Below are 14,225 nucleotides of genomic sequence, written 5' to 3' on the forward strand. Positions count from 1 at the left end.
TGCTTAAATATATCAATGTGGCCGACGCCGCCCCTCATCTCTGATTCCCTGCTGGGCGCACAATACCAAGTGTGACTATAGGCTATTTAGTGTGGTGTCAATCAAATGATCCTATAAGATACGAAGTGCGTGCTGGGAGAAGCACAGAGCAAAGTTATACTGTATTTCTAGGATAGTTGCTGGGATGGTGTAAATACAACTAGGCTGTATTACACACTGCAAAAGGTTATTCCAACCCTGAGCCCCGGGCCTGCTCTGCATGTGTTAATCCCAAGCTTGTTTAATGCTGCATAACCAATGGCTGTGCTGTGATTTTATTGTTGATTAGGCTTTGTACAAAAACAAATACTATTCCTCCACCCACCAGGCCTCTTTTAAATGAAGAAAATAACCAAAAGCAAGTATTCAGGGAGGGTTTAGGTCAAATATATTTTGTTGACGGGATGGCCATCCATTTTCCTTTCAGAGGTCCTTAATTGTAAATAATGTTCACTCCCTAAGTGCAGTTAATATAAAGTAGACTTCCTAAATTCAGATAAATGCATAAATTACTAAATAAACAATTAATACATGGTTGCAGTTTGTTTGAAGCAGAACTATGTACTATTTTCTACTTATTTCACTCACAAAAATGATTGTATTTCCCATTCACACCACAGTAACAATTATAGATGAATATAGAAACAACTGAATGTGTCTGAATATTGTTACAGCGACATGTAGAAATCAGATGAACATGACATTCTGCTTCTAAACAGTAAAACAACCCTGAAATTGTCTCTCTGGTGCAGCCGCACAGCCTGCAAGTCTATTGACTCAGACCGAGAGGCGCCGCCATTTTACCAGCTCATTAACATATGGAAATAATAATAATAAACATGTCAAACGAACTCAAATCTCAAATCAATTGATTCTTTATTAAATTGCATAGACGAAATAATGTATAATCATTCACTCTGACAAACCCCAAAGTCTAACGTCAGCTAGCTAACTAACGTTATATGACTAACAATATTTTTTAGCACGTTCTTCACTCCGTTGAGCACAAAATAACACGTCATAAAACCTTTATTAACAAACGCGATACTACCTGGACGGATTTGTGACCTGACATGTTATTTCGATATTATAAAGTTTAAAGGTGCAATAACATACCTTTTAGTAAAACATTTGAAACGGGCATAAGAGCTATCGTCTTCAGAGAACAAGTTCTGCCGCTTTCATTATGGCTGACGCCTGCCCGGAACTTCCTGTTCGCCGACTACCACAGCGCAACAGGACTTTTCCATGTTTGGTGGGGTTTAATGGCGGTTGGTCAATATGTTGCATTACCACCCCCAACTGGACTTTAGTATAAACCAGGTTTCCCCAACTGGCGGCACACGGGTGGTTTTATTTGGCCCCCCCAAGTTTTAATGAGCAAAACAAATAAACATAATAGACTGTAAAAACACCAGGAAATCAGCTCCAAGTGATTTTAAATAACAATAGTAAGTAATTTTTATTAATTTATTTTTATTTAACCTTTATTTATTTAACTAGGCAAGTCAGTTAAGAACAAATTCTTATTTTCAATGACGGCCTACCGGGGAACAGTGGGTTAACTGCCTTGTTCAGGGGCAGAACTACAGATGTTTACCTTGTCAGCTCAGGGATTCGATCCAGCAACCTTTCGGTTACTGGCCCAAGTGGTGGAAAAAGTACCCAATTGTCATACTTGAGTAAAAGTAAAGATACCATCATAGAACATTTCTCAAGTCACCCAGTAAAAAACTACTTGAGTAAAAGTCTAAAATTGTTTGATTTTAAATATACTTAAGTATCAAAAGTAAATGTAATTGCTAAAATATACTTAAGTATGGAATGTAAAAGTATAAATAATTTCAAATTCCGTATATTAAACAAACCAGACGGCACCATTTTCTTGTTTTTTAAATGTATGGATAGCCAGGGGCATGCTCCAACACTCAGACATGATTTACAAAACAAAACATTTGTGATTAGTGAGTCCGCCAGATCAGAGGCAATAGGGATGACCAAGGATTTTCTCATGATAAGTGTGTGAATTGGACCGTTTTTCTGTCCTGCTAAGCATTGAAATTATAAAAAGTACTTTTGGCTGTCAGGGAAAATGTATGGAGTAAAAAGTACATTATTTTCTTTAGGAATGTAGTGGAGTAAAAGTAAAAGTTGTCAAATATAAATGGTAAAGTACAGATACCCCAAAACATTACATAAGTAATATTTAAAAGTATTTTTACTCAAGTACTTTACTTAAGTACTTTACCCGACACTCATTAAAACCCACCACCCTATTCCACCACTCGAACTCTATCTGGTTCTACGCTAGGCCAATGGCCTGGGAGGACAGGACACGGCCACTCAACACACCTTGTAACTCTTCTGAAGTCAAATCTCATACACCCAAATATTTCTCTGAAGCTGCCACCACGACATCTATTTTTGGTGATTTGCGTTCCGTTTCTGCGGTACAGTTGATAAGCATTGCTATGAACGCTAGAAGACCATCTTACTGAAGCATATCACTCATTGACCTACAGTATCCCTCTGTACTGGTACAGATCTACTACTCACAGGGATCCTCTCAGAATCCCTCACCCTTGATACATCCTCTACTTTCTTCACTGCCTCAGCATATGACACCTTCTGCACTACTCTGACCCTGGACTGATGCACTAACTTCTTCTTCTCTGGTATAATGACGTTCACACAAAATGTAATGTGTATGCTGCCACCTAGTGTACAGTTAGTAAACTGGAGAAAAAATAAACATCCATTGCGGAAAAGGAGGGGGGGAGTGACTTCAGACAAAATACAACAATATGTAAATCAAACAACCATGTCACAGTCCAATCCAAATCACATCCCTACACAAATTCAGTGGCCTGGGAGTGGGGAACGTCTTCGGTCAGTATTCCCTGCAATGTTTCAGCTGTAAATTCCTGGTTTGTGGAAGGCCTAAACAGAGCCCTGACCTCAACCCCATCAAACACATTTGGGATGAATTGGAATGCCGACTGAGACATCAGTTCCCAACTTCACTACTGCTCTTGTGGCTGAATGGACGCAAGTCCCCTCAACAATGATCCAACATCTAGTGGAAAGCCTTCCCAGAAGAGTTGAGGCTGTTATAGCAGCAAAGGGGGAACCAACTCCATATTAATGCCCATGATTTTGGAATGAGATGTTCGACGAGCAAGTGTCCACATACTTTTGGTAATGTAGTGTATTATATATATACACTACATATATATAATGTAGTGTATAATATATATATATATGTGTATACATATATACAGTACCAGTCAAAAGTTTGGACTCAAAAAAAAACAATTTTTTTTATTACTATTTTGTACTTTGTAGACTAATAGTGAAGACATCATAACTAGGAAATAACACATGCAGTAATCAAAAAAGTGTTATACAAATCAAAATATATTTTAGATTTTAGATTCTTCAAAGTAGCCACCCTCTGCCTTGAGGACAGCTTTGCTCACTCTTGGCATTCTCTCAACCAGCTTCATGAGGAATGCTTTTCTAACAGTCTTGAATGAGTTCCCACATATGCTGAGCACTTGTTGGCTGCTTTTCCTTCACTCTGCGGTCCAACTCATCCCAAACCATCTCAATTGGGTTGAGGTCGGGTGATTGTGGAGGCCAGGTCATCTGATGCAGCACTCCATCACTCTCCTTCTTGGTCAAATAGCTCTTACACAGCCTGGAGGTGTGTTGGGTCATTGTCCTGTTGAAAAACAAATGATAGTCCAACTAAGCGCAAATCCAAATGGATTGGTGTATCGCTGCAAAATTCTGTGGTAGCCGTGCTGGTTAAGTGTGCCTTGAATTCTAAATAAATCCCAGACAGTGTCACCAGCAAAGCACTCCCACACCATCACACCTCCTCCTCCATGCTTCACGGTGGGAACCATGGAGATCATCCGTTCCCCTACTCTGCGTCTCGCAAAGACGCAGCGGTTGGAAGCAAAAATCTGAAATTTGGACTCATCAGACCAAAGGACAGATTTCCACAGGTCTAATGTCCATTGCAAGGGCTGATTTCAAGGTTTTACTGTTAACCTATAAAGCGTTACATGGGCTTGCTCCTACCTATCTTTCCGAGTTGGTCCTGCCGTACATACCTACACGTACGCTACGGTCACAAGACGCAGGCCTCCTAATTGTCCCTAGAATTTCTAAGCAAACAGCTGGAGGCAGGGCTTTCTCCTATAGATCTCCATTTTTATGGAACGGTCTGCCTACCCATGTGAGAGACGCAGACTCGGTCTCAACCTTTAAGTCTTTACTGAAGACTTATCTCTTCAGTAGGTCATATGATTGAGTGTAGTCTGGCCCAGGAGTGTGAAGGTGAACGGAAAGGCTCTGGAGCAACGAACCGCCCTTGCTGTCTCTGCCTGGCCGGTTCCCCTCTCTCCACTGGGATTCTCTGCCTCTAACCCTATTACAGGGGCTGAGTCACTGGCTTACTGGTGCTCTTTCATGCCGTCCCTAGGAGGGGTGCGTCACTTGAGTGGGTTGAGTTACTGACGTGATCTTCCTGTCTGGGTTGGCGCCCCCCCTTGGTTTGTGCTGTGGTGGAGATCTTTGTGGGCTATACTCGGCCTTGTCTCAGGATTGTAAGTTGGTGGTTGAAGATATCCCTCTAGTGGTGCGGGGGCTGTGCTTTGGCAAAGTGGGTGGGGTTATATCCTTCCTGTTTGGCCCTGTCCGGGGGTATCATCGGATGGGGCCACAGTGTCTCCTGACCCCTCCTGTCTCAGCCTCCAGTATTTATGCTGCAGTAGTTTATGTGTCGGGGGGCTAGGGTCAGTTGGTTATATCTGGAGTACTTCTCCTGTCTTATCCAGTGTCCTGTGTAAATTTAAGTATGCTCTCTCTAATTCTCTCCTTCTCTCTTTCTTTCTCTCTCTCGGAGAACCTGAGCCCTAGGACCATACGTCAGGACTACCGGGCATGATGACTCCTTGCTGTCCCCAGTCCACCTGGCCTTGCTGCTGTTCCAGTTTCAACTGTTCTGCCTGCGGTTATGGAACCCCTACCTGTCCCAGACCTGCTGCTTTCAACTCTTAATGATCGGCTATGAAAAGCTAACTGACATTTATTCCTGATTATTATTTGACCATGCTTGTCATTTATGAACATTTTGAAAATCTTGGCTCTCTCTAATTCTCTCCTTCTCTCTTTCTTTCTCTCTCTCGGAGGACCTGAGCCCTAGGACCATACGTCAGGACTACCGGGTATGATGACTCCTTGCTGTCCCCAGTCCACCTGGCCTTGCAGCTATTCCAGTTTCAACTGTTCTGCCTGCGGTTATGGAACCCCTACCTGTCCCAGACCTGCTGTTTTCAACTCTTAATGATCGGCTATGAAAAGCCAACTGACATTTATTCCTGATTATTATTTGACCATGCTTGTCACTTATGAACATTTTGAACATCTTGGCCATGTTCTGTTATAATCTCCACCCGGCACAGCCAGAAGAGGACTGGCCACCCCTCATAGCCTGGTTCCTCTCTAGGTTTCTTCCTAGGTTTTGGCCTTTCTAGGGAGTTTTTCCTAGCCACCGTGCTTCTACACCTGCATTGCTTGCTGTTTGGGGTTTTAGGCTGGGTTTCTGTACAGCACTTCGAGATATTAGCTGATGTACGAAGGGCTATATAAAATAAACTTGATTTGATTTGATTTGCTCGTGTTTCTTGGCCCAATCAAGTCTCTTTTTATTATTGGTGTCCTTTAGTAGTGGTTTCTTTGCAGCAATTCGACCATGAAGGCCTGATTCATGCAGTCTCCTCTGAACAGTTGATGTTGAGATGTGTCTGTTACTTGAACTCTGTGAAGCATTTATTTGGGCTGCAATCTGAGGTGGAGTTATTCTAATTAACTTATCCTCTGCAGCATAGGTAACTCTGGGTCTTCCTTTCCTGTGGTTGTCCTCATGAGAGACAGTTTCATCATTGCACTTGATGGATTTTGCGACTGCACTTGAAGAAACTTTAAAAGTTCTTAATCCGGATTGACTGACCTTCATGTCTTAAAGTAATGATGGACTGTCATTTCTCTTTGCTTATTTGAGCTGTTTTTGTCATAGTATGGATTTGGTCTTTTACCAAAATAGGGCTATCTTCTGTATACCACCCCTACCTTGTCACAACACAACTGATTGATTCAAATGCATTAAGAAGGAAAGAAATTCCACAAATTAAATTTTAACACGTCACACCTGTTAATTGAAATGCATTCTAGGTGACTTCCTCATGAAGCTGGTTGAGAGAATGCCAAGAGCGTGCAAAGCTGTCATCAAGGCAAAGGGTGGCTACTTTAAAACCTTTTCTCAATAGGGGGGCGCCATTTCGACTTTGTAAAAAAACGTTCCCAAATTAAACTGCCTCGTACTCAATTCTTGCTCGTACAATATGCATATTATTATTACTATTGGATAGAAAACACTCTCTAGTTTCTAAAACCGTTTGAATTATATCTGTGAGTAAAACAGAACTCATTTTGCAGCAAACTTCCTGTCAGGAAGTGAGAAATCTGAAATCGGGCACTCTGTTCCAGGGTCAGTTTATTAATTTGCATGTAATGTATGGGTCGACATGCACTGCATACGCCTTCCCCTAGATGTCAGTAAGCAGTGAGAATTGGAATGGGGTGTCTAGGTATATCTGGGGCCGTATAAAAGCTCTTGGAACCGGGTGTGCAGTCTTTTCAACGTTTGTCATGGCGCAAGACAGACCTCAGGATTGCATTCGGGAAAAACTCTCGTTATAGACGTTAGACTTATCCGGCACTGTTTTTATAGGTGTTAAAAACATCATAATGTAGTTATTTTAAACCGAGTTATATCAGTTTATATCAGTATATTGCGATTTTCGGTATTTTATTTGTTCTGCGTTATGGTGAGTTGGACACGTCTTCGCCACATGGCTAATGTTTGCTGCTAATTCCAAAGTTGAAGACGACAATCTACAACCGAGCAATGATTATTCTGGACAAAGGACAACTTGCACAAGATTCTGATGGAAGCTCATCAAATAGTAAGAACTATTTATGATGTTAATTCGTATCTCTGTTGAAAAATGTTCAACTATTATTACGCCATTAATTTCGGTGCGGTCTCGCTTTAATGCACGCTGTATGTCGTAGTAACGTTAATTTTAAAAATCTAACACAGCGGTTGCATTAAGAACTAATGTATCTTTCATTTGCTGTCCAACCTGTATTTTTTAGTCAAGTTTATGATTAGTTATTGATTAGATTAGGTGCCTCTCCCAAGATTTCTCCCGACATTTTGTTTGTTGTTTGGCTACTATTCATATTGTATAACCACGATTTGTGCCGCTAAATATGCACATTTTCGAACAAACCATATATGTATTGTGTAATTTGATGTTATAGGACTGTCATCTGAAGAAGTTTGAGAAGGTTAGTGAAAAAATTAATGTATTTTGCTGGTTTATTCGTTATCGCTACTGTTGGCTTGAATCAATGCTGTTGTGTGGTTGGCTATTGTAGTAAGCTAATATAATGCTATATTGTGTTTTCGCTGTAAAACACTTAAAAAATCTGAAATATTGGCTGGATTCACAAGATGTTTGTCTTGAATTTGCTGTACACCGTGTATTTTTCATAAATGTTTTATGATGAGTATTTAGGTATTTCATGTTGGTTTCTGTAGTTATTCTAGCTGCTTTGGTGAGAGTTGTGATGGTGGCTGCAATGTAAAACTATGATTTATACCTGAAATATGCACATTTGTCTTACAAAACATATGCTATACAATAAATCTGTTATAGGACTGTCATCTGATGAAGTTGTTTCTTGGTTAGTGACTATTTATATCTTTATTTGGTCGAATTTGTGATAGCTACCTATGCAGTAAAAAAATGGTGAAAAAAAAAAGTTGTGTCTTTTGCTATCGTGGTTAGCTAATAGAAATACATATTGTGTTTTCCCTGTAAAACATTTTAAAAATCAGAAATGATGGCTGGATTCACAAGATGTGTATCTTTCATCTGGTGTCTTGGACTTGTGATTTCATGATATTTAGATGCTAGTATTTACTTGTGGCGCTATGCTAGGCTATGCTAGTCAGCTTTTTTACTGATGAGGGTGCTCCCGGATCCGGGATTGTGTGCAAGTAGAAGTTAAAGGATCTCAAATCTAAAATATATTTTGATTTGTTTAACACTTTTTAGGTTACTTCATGATTCCATATGTGTTATTTCATATTTTTGATGTCTTCAACTATTATTCTACAATGTAGAAAATAGTAAAAAATAAATTAAAACCCTTGAATGAGTAGGTGTTCTAAAACGTGTGACTGGTACTGTACATCCACAGTGTTCTGTCATCAGTCTCGCTCTGTGGAGGAACTCGTGGCTTCAGGCAACCCTACAGCTACAGCCACACATGTTAGTATAGGCCCGAGTACAGTCTGAACAGCCCGTTGTCATAGCAGACATACCATCAGTAGATCAAGAATTCAGGAACTTTAAACTGCAGCCTCCTCCCCTCCATGCCCCTTAGCCCCGCCCTATTCTATCAGTTCACAGATCTGAAAGGACAGGATAGGTGTAAACAACAATCAATAGGCTGTGTGGTGTGTGGAACCTCCACAGTGTTGCTTTCACCCAGGTCTTTCATGTATTCCTGAGGAGGTGGGATCTAGGGAGGGGGAACTGAGGTCTGAAATGGAATCTAGAATCAGGTAGTGATAGATGTATCCAAGGCAACAGTTCTTAAGTTCTACTGCTGCCTCACTTCCTGGTGAAAGTCATTGAACCATAGCTAAAGAGACTTGTACCCAGGCTAACATTCCACATTCCTAGCCCCTCCTTGTCATTTACCAAAAAGACTGGCCTTTCATCACTCTTCAAAAATGAACATTTTCTCAATAATGAGCTCAAGGAGATCAGAGAATTTCATCCTGATTAAATAACCCTCACCGCTATCATCCAATCACAATGTTTATGCAAATTCGACTGACAGGAAAACGTTCCTTAATTCTAACGTTGGGCATTCTTGTAACGGTCGTCATATTGGATTGGACCAAAACGCAGCGTTGTATGAAGACATAATGAATTTTAATAATAATAACGAAGACGAAAATATACTTGAACAAACTACAAAACAATTAACGAAGTCAACAGACCTGAACAAACGAACTTACATAACACGAAGAACGCACGAACAGACTAACCAAACGAACGAAAACGAAACAGTTCCGTGTGGTGCGACAGACACAGGAACAATCACCCACAAACAAACAGTGAGAACAGCCTACCTTAATATGGTTCTCAATCAGAGGAAATGTCAAACACCTGCCCCTAATTGAGAACCATATCAGAAAACACATTTAACCCAACATAGAAACACATAACATAGACTACCCACCCAGCTCACGTCCTGACCAACTAAACAAAGGAAAATAAGGTCAGGAACGTGACAATTCTGACGTAATACATTTCATTATAAACATCAACATTGGGCACAGCCAATGTGAGCACATCAGAGAAGCTCTCGCCATTCATTGTGAACATTGTAGCCTAATATATATCCAGCAAGCAAGAGCAAGGTGCTTCTTTCCTCAAATATATATTGTTCAAAGGAAGTGACCAAACTATATCGCTACTTCTGGGACACATTGGGCTAGGCTATAATATAATATAGAGAATTGCTCAAGAAAGGAATAGTGAAGACAGAAGTTGGCCTTCCGAGTGGCGCGGTGGTCTAAGGCACTGCATCACAGTGCTAGCTGTGCCACTAGAGATTCTGGGTTCGAGTCCAGGCTCTGTCACAGCCGGCCACGACCGAAAGACGCATGGGGCGGCGCACAATTGGCCCAGCGTCATTCGGGTTAGGGGAGGGATGTTGTCCCATTGCGCACTAGCGACTCCTGTGGCATGGTGGGTGCATGGTGTTTCCTCCGACACATTGGTGCCAAGAAGCAGTGCGGCTTGGACCTTCGCCTCGCCCGTACGGGAGTTGTTGATGAGACAAGACTGTAAATACCAATATTTTTTTTTTTGAAAAAGCCTGGGCTACATATTAATATACACAATGTGTATGCTAGCCTACAGTGAGTTTAGCCTACAGTGTCTGACGCAGGATTTTTCCTGTGAGGGGAGTGGTGTATCCAGGGAGAAAACAAAACAAATCTTCTGTAATTCGTGGTTTTATGCTGCCATCTAACTGCTGTAGTACTGAATCAAGTGTATATTACTAATTCAGTTAATTAATGAAACCCTGGCTGTTAACGTAGGCAACAGATCGCAAAGCAGGGAATCCCCATTCGCAGCTGAGCTCATTTTTGGAAATGGCAAGTTCACGTTCTCATCCATAAACACATACAAGTGCAACTACACTGTCCTCTGCAGCTCACACCAGCAGGATGTGGAGTCTTTTCATTAGGAGGGATGTCCTACAGTGGAGGCTCAAAACAATGATTAGGATCACATTTCCTCCATTTATAAATTAGACCTATGGGGACACCTATACATTTGGCAGCCAGGTGATCATTGTAGCCTTTTATTGTCTAGACATGATGTTGAACTATCTTCAGGCTTCCGTCATAGACTCAACTGAATGGAAACAATGAAGAATTACAGGGGGCTGTTTAAAATAAACGTTAAGATTGCAGAAAGGTCAGTCTCTTTGGCAATGACCAGGAGTGGCTTGTTAGCTAAAGAGACTCGTGCTCAAGCTAATTGAGCCCTGCCGACAAACGGAATAGAGAGAGAGAGAGAGCCCTACAGACAGACCAAATAGAGAGAGAAAGAAAGAGAGAGAGCCCTACAGACAGACCAAATAGAGAGAGAAAGAAAGAGAGAGAGCCCTACAGACAGACCAAATAGAGAGAGAGAGAGAAAGAGAGAGAGCCCTACAGACAGACCAAATAGAGAGAGAGAGAGAAAGAGAGAGAGCCCTACAGACAGACGGAAGGAGAAATTATCTAGTGAATAATTAGCTTTTAGCTGATATCTGCATTGTAAAGCTGTACAGCGGGCAGGAAGTTAGCCAGGCAGGCCCTGGGCTAGGGGTGTAAAGTTCACCACACCTTAGCCATTGTAGCGGTGGGTAGCAGCATTCTCTCTCTGTGGATCCCTCTCTCAGTCACAACAAGACAACATCTATTCATCCTGTTCCTGATCCGTGTTAGGAGGAGGAGCAGGTGCTGAGACCTCCAACTGAAAGGTAAGACCTCTATGTTTCATCTGATGGGTTTTGATTGGATACAGGGCATTGTAGTGTATCTCAAATAGATTAATTCTAAGTGGTTGCTCATGGTCAGTAAGCACTATGCTATCTTATAAAGAACACACCCACCTTTTCCTGGACACACCCACCTTATCCTGGTCACACCCACCTTATCCTGGACACACCCACCTTATCCTGGCAAGTCCTACTAACTGCATGTACACTACACATAGCCTATTGGATGTATAGTAACTCAGTAACTCACTGGATGTATAGTAACTCACTGGATGTATAGTAACTCACTGGATGTATAGTAACTCACTGGATGTATAGTAACTCAGTAACTCACTGGATGTATAGTAACTCACTGGATGTATAGTAACTCATTGGATGTATAGTAACTCACTGGATGTATAGTAACTCACTGAATGTATAGTAACTCACTGGATGTATAGTAACTCACTGGATGTATAGTAACTCAGTAACTCACTGGATGTATAGTAACTCACTGGATGTATAGTAACTCACTGGATGTATAGTAACTCCCTGGATGTATAGGAACTCACTGGATGTATAGGAACTCACTGGATGTATAGGAACTCACTGGATGTATAGGAACTCACTGGATGTATAGTAACTCAGTAACTCACTGGATGTATAGTAACTCAGTAACTCAGTGGATCTATAGTAACTCACTGGATGTATAGGAACTCACTGGATGTATAGGAACTCACTGGATGTATAGTAACTCACTGGATGTATAGGAACTCACTGGATGTATAGTAACTCAGTAACTCACTGGATGTATAGGAACTCACTGGATGTATAGTAACTCAGTAACTCACTGGATGTATAGGAACTCACTGGATGTATAGTAACTCACTGGATGTATAGCAACTCAGTAACTCACTGGATGTATAGTAACTCACTGGATGTATAGTAACTCAGTAACTCACTGGATGTATAGTAACTCAGTAACTCACTGGATGTATAGGAACTCACTGGATGTATAGTAACTCACTGGTGTATAGTAACTCACTGGTTGTATAGTAACTCACTGGATGTATAGTAACTCACTGGATGTATAGTAACTCACTGGATGTATAGGAACTCACTGGATGTATAGTAACTCACTGGATGTATAGTAACTCACTGGATGTATAGTAACTCACTGGATGTATAGTAACTCACTGGATGTATAGTAACTCAAAATAGCACCAGAATGACAGACACTGTTTACATTGAGGTGTATTTAGTCACCAAGTCATTTTATTTCTATATTATCTACTGCTTAAGTTGTGTTGTGATGCACTCTCTATATTATCCTGCTGTTATATTAGTATTCAATTCCCCAACCCTTTCTCTCTCTCTCTCTCTCCCTCACTCTCTTTTTCCCTCCCCCTTCTCGTTCACCTCCACCCTCTCTCTCCCTCCCTCTCTTTTTCCCTCCCCCTTCTCATTCACCTCCACCCTCTCTCTCTCTCCCTCGCTCTCTTTTTCCCTCCCCCTTCTCATTCACCTCCACCCTCTCTCTCTCTCCCTCGCTCTCTTTTTCCCTCCCCCTTCTCATTCACCTCCACCCTCTCTCTCCCTCGCTCTCTTTTTCCCTTCTCATTCACCTCCACCCACTCTCTCTCTCTCCCTCCCTCCCTCTCTTTTTCCCTCCCCCTTCTCGTTCACCTCCACCCTCTCTCTCCCTCCCTCTCTTTTTCCCTCCCCCTTCTCATTCACCTCCACCCTCTCTCTCTCTCCCTCGCTCTCTTTTTCCCTCCCCCTTCTCATTCACCTCCACCCTCTCTCTCTCTCCCTCGCTCTCTTTTTCCCTCCCCCTTCTCATTCACCTCCACCCTCTCTCTCCCTCGCTCTCTTTTTCCCTTCTCATTCACCTCCACCCACTCTCTCTCTCTCCCTCCCTCCCTCTCTTTTTCCCTCCCCCTTCTCATTCACCTCCACCCTCTCTCTCTCTCCCTCTCTTTCACCTGAGGTTTTGTAAGTGTTATTCTTTGTCATTCACAGATCACAAACAGCCATACATTACCATTATTCTCTGGGTGCCGTTGGCAACAACAATACAATGACAACAAAAGGTGAGCTCTCTCTTGAGAGAGAAAGAGAGAAAATTGAGATTCCAGATTCCATTTCCTCCTCCAAATTGTTAGTTTCTAGGGTCCCTCACTCTCAACCCCTCTCTGAGTTACCCTAGCCCAATTATGGCTGTGTGAACAGAATAGAACAGAACAGCACCTGAGTGTTTGCATAATGATATATTGGGCCTGTTCTGTAACTCTGTAGCTGGAATACACAAACACAGGACAGTGTCACAAATGGCCCCCTATTCCCTATGTAGTGCACTACTTTAGACCAGGGCCCTATTCCCTATGTAGTGCACTACTTTAGACCAGGGCCCTATTCCCTATGTAGTGCACTACTTTAGACCAGGGCCCTATTCCCTATGTAGTGCACTACTTTGGACTAGGGCCCTATTCCCTATGTAGTGCACTACTTTGGACCAGAGCCCTATTCCCTATGTAGTGCACTACTTTGGACCAAGGACCTATTCCCTATGTAGTGCACTACTTTGGACCAAGGACCTATTCCCTATGTAGTGCACTACTTTTGACCAGGGCCCTATTCCCTATGTAGTGCACTACTTTGGACTAGGGCCCTATTCCCTATGTAGTGCACTACTTTGGACCAGAGCCCTATTCCCTATGTAGTGCACTACTTCGGACCAAGGACCTATTCCCTATGTAGTGCACTACTTTGGACCAAGGACCTATTCCCTATGTAGTGCACTACTTTGGACCAGGGACCTATTCCCTATGTAGTGCACTACTTTGGATCAGGGCCCTATTCCCTATGTAGTGCACTACTTTGGACCAGGGACCTATTCCCTGTGTAGTGCACTACTTTAGACCAGGGCCCTATTCCCTATGTAGTGCACTACTTTGGACCAGGGCCCTATTCCATATGTAGTGCACTACTTT

The sequence above is a fragment of the Salvelinus namaycush genome, unplaced genomic scaffold (assembly GCF_016432855.1).
Source record: "Salvelinus namaycush isolate Seneca unplaced genomic scaffold, SaNama_1.0 Scaffold26, whole genome shotgun sequence".
Taxonomy (NCBI): Eukaryota; Metazoa; Chordata; class Actinopteri; order Salmoniformes; family Salmonidae; genus Salvelinus; species Salvelinus namaycush.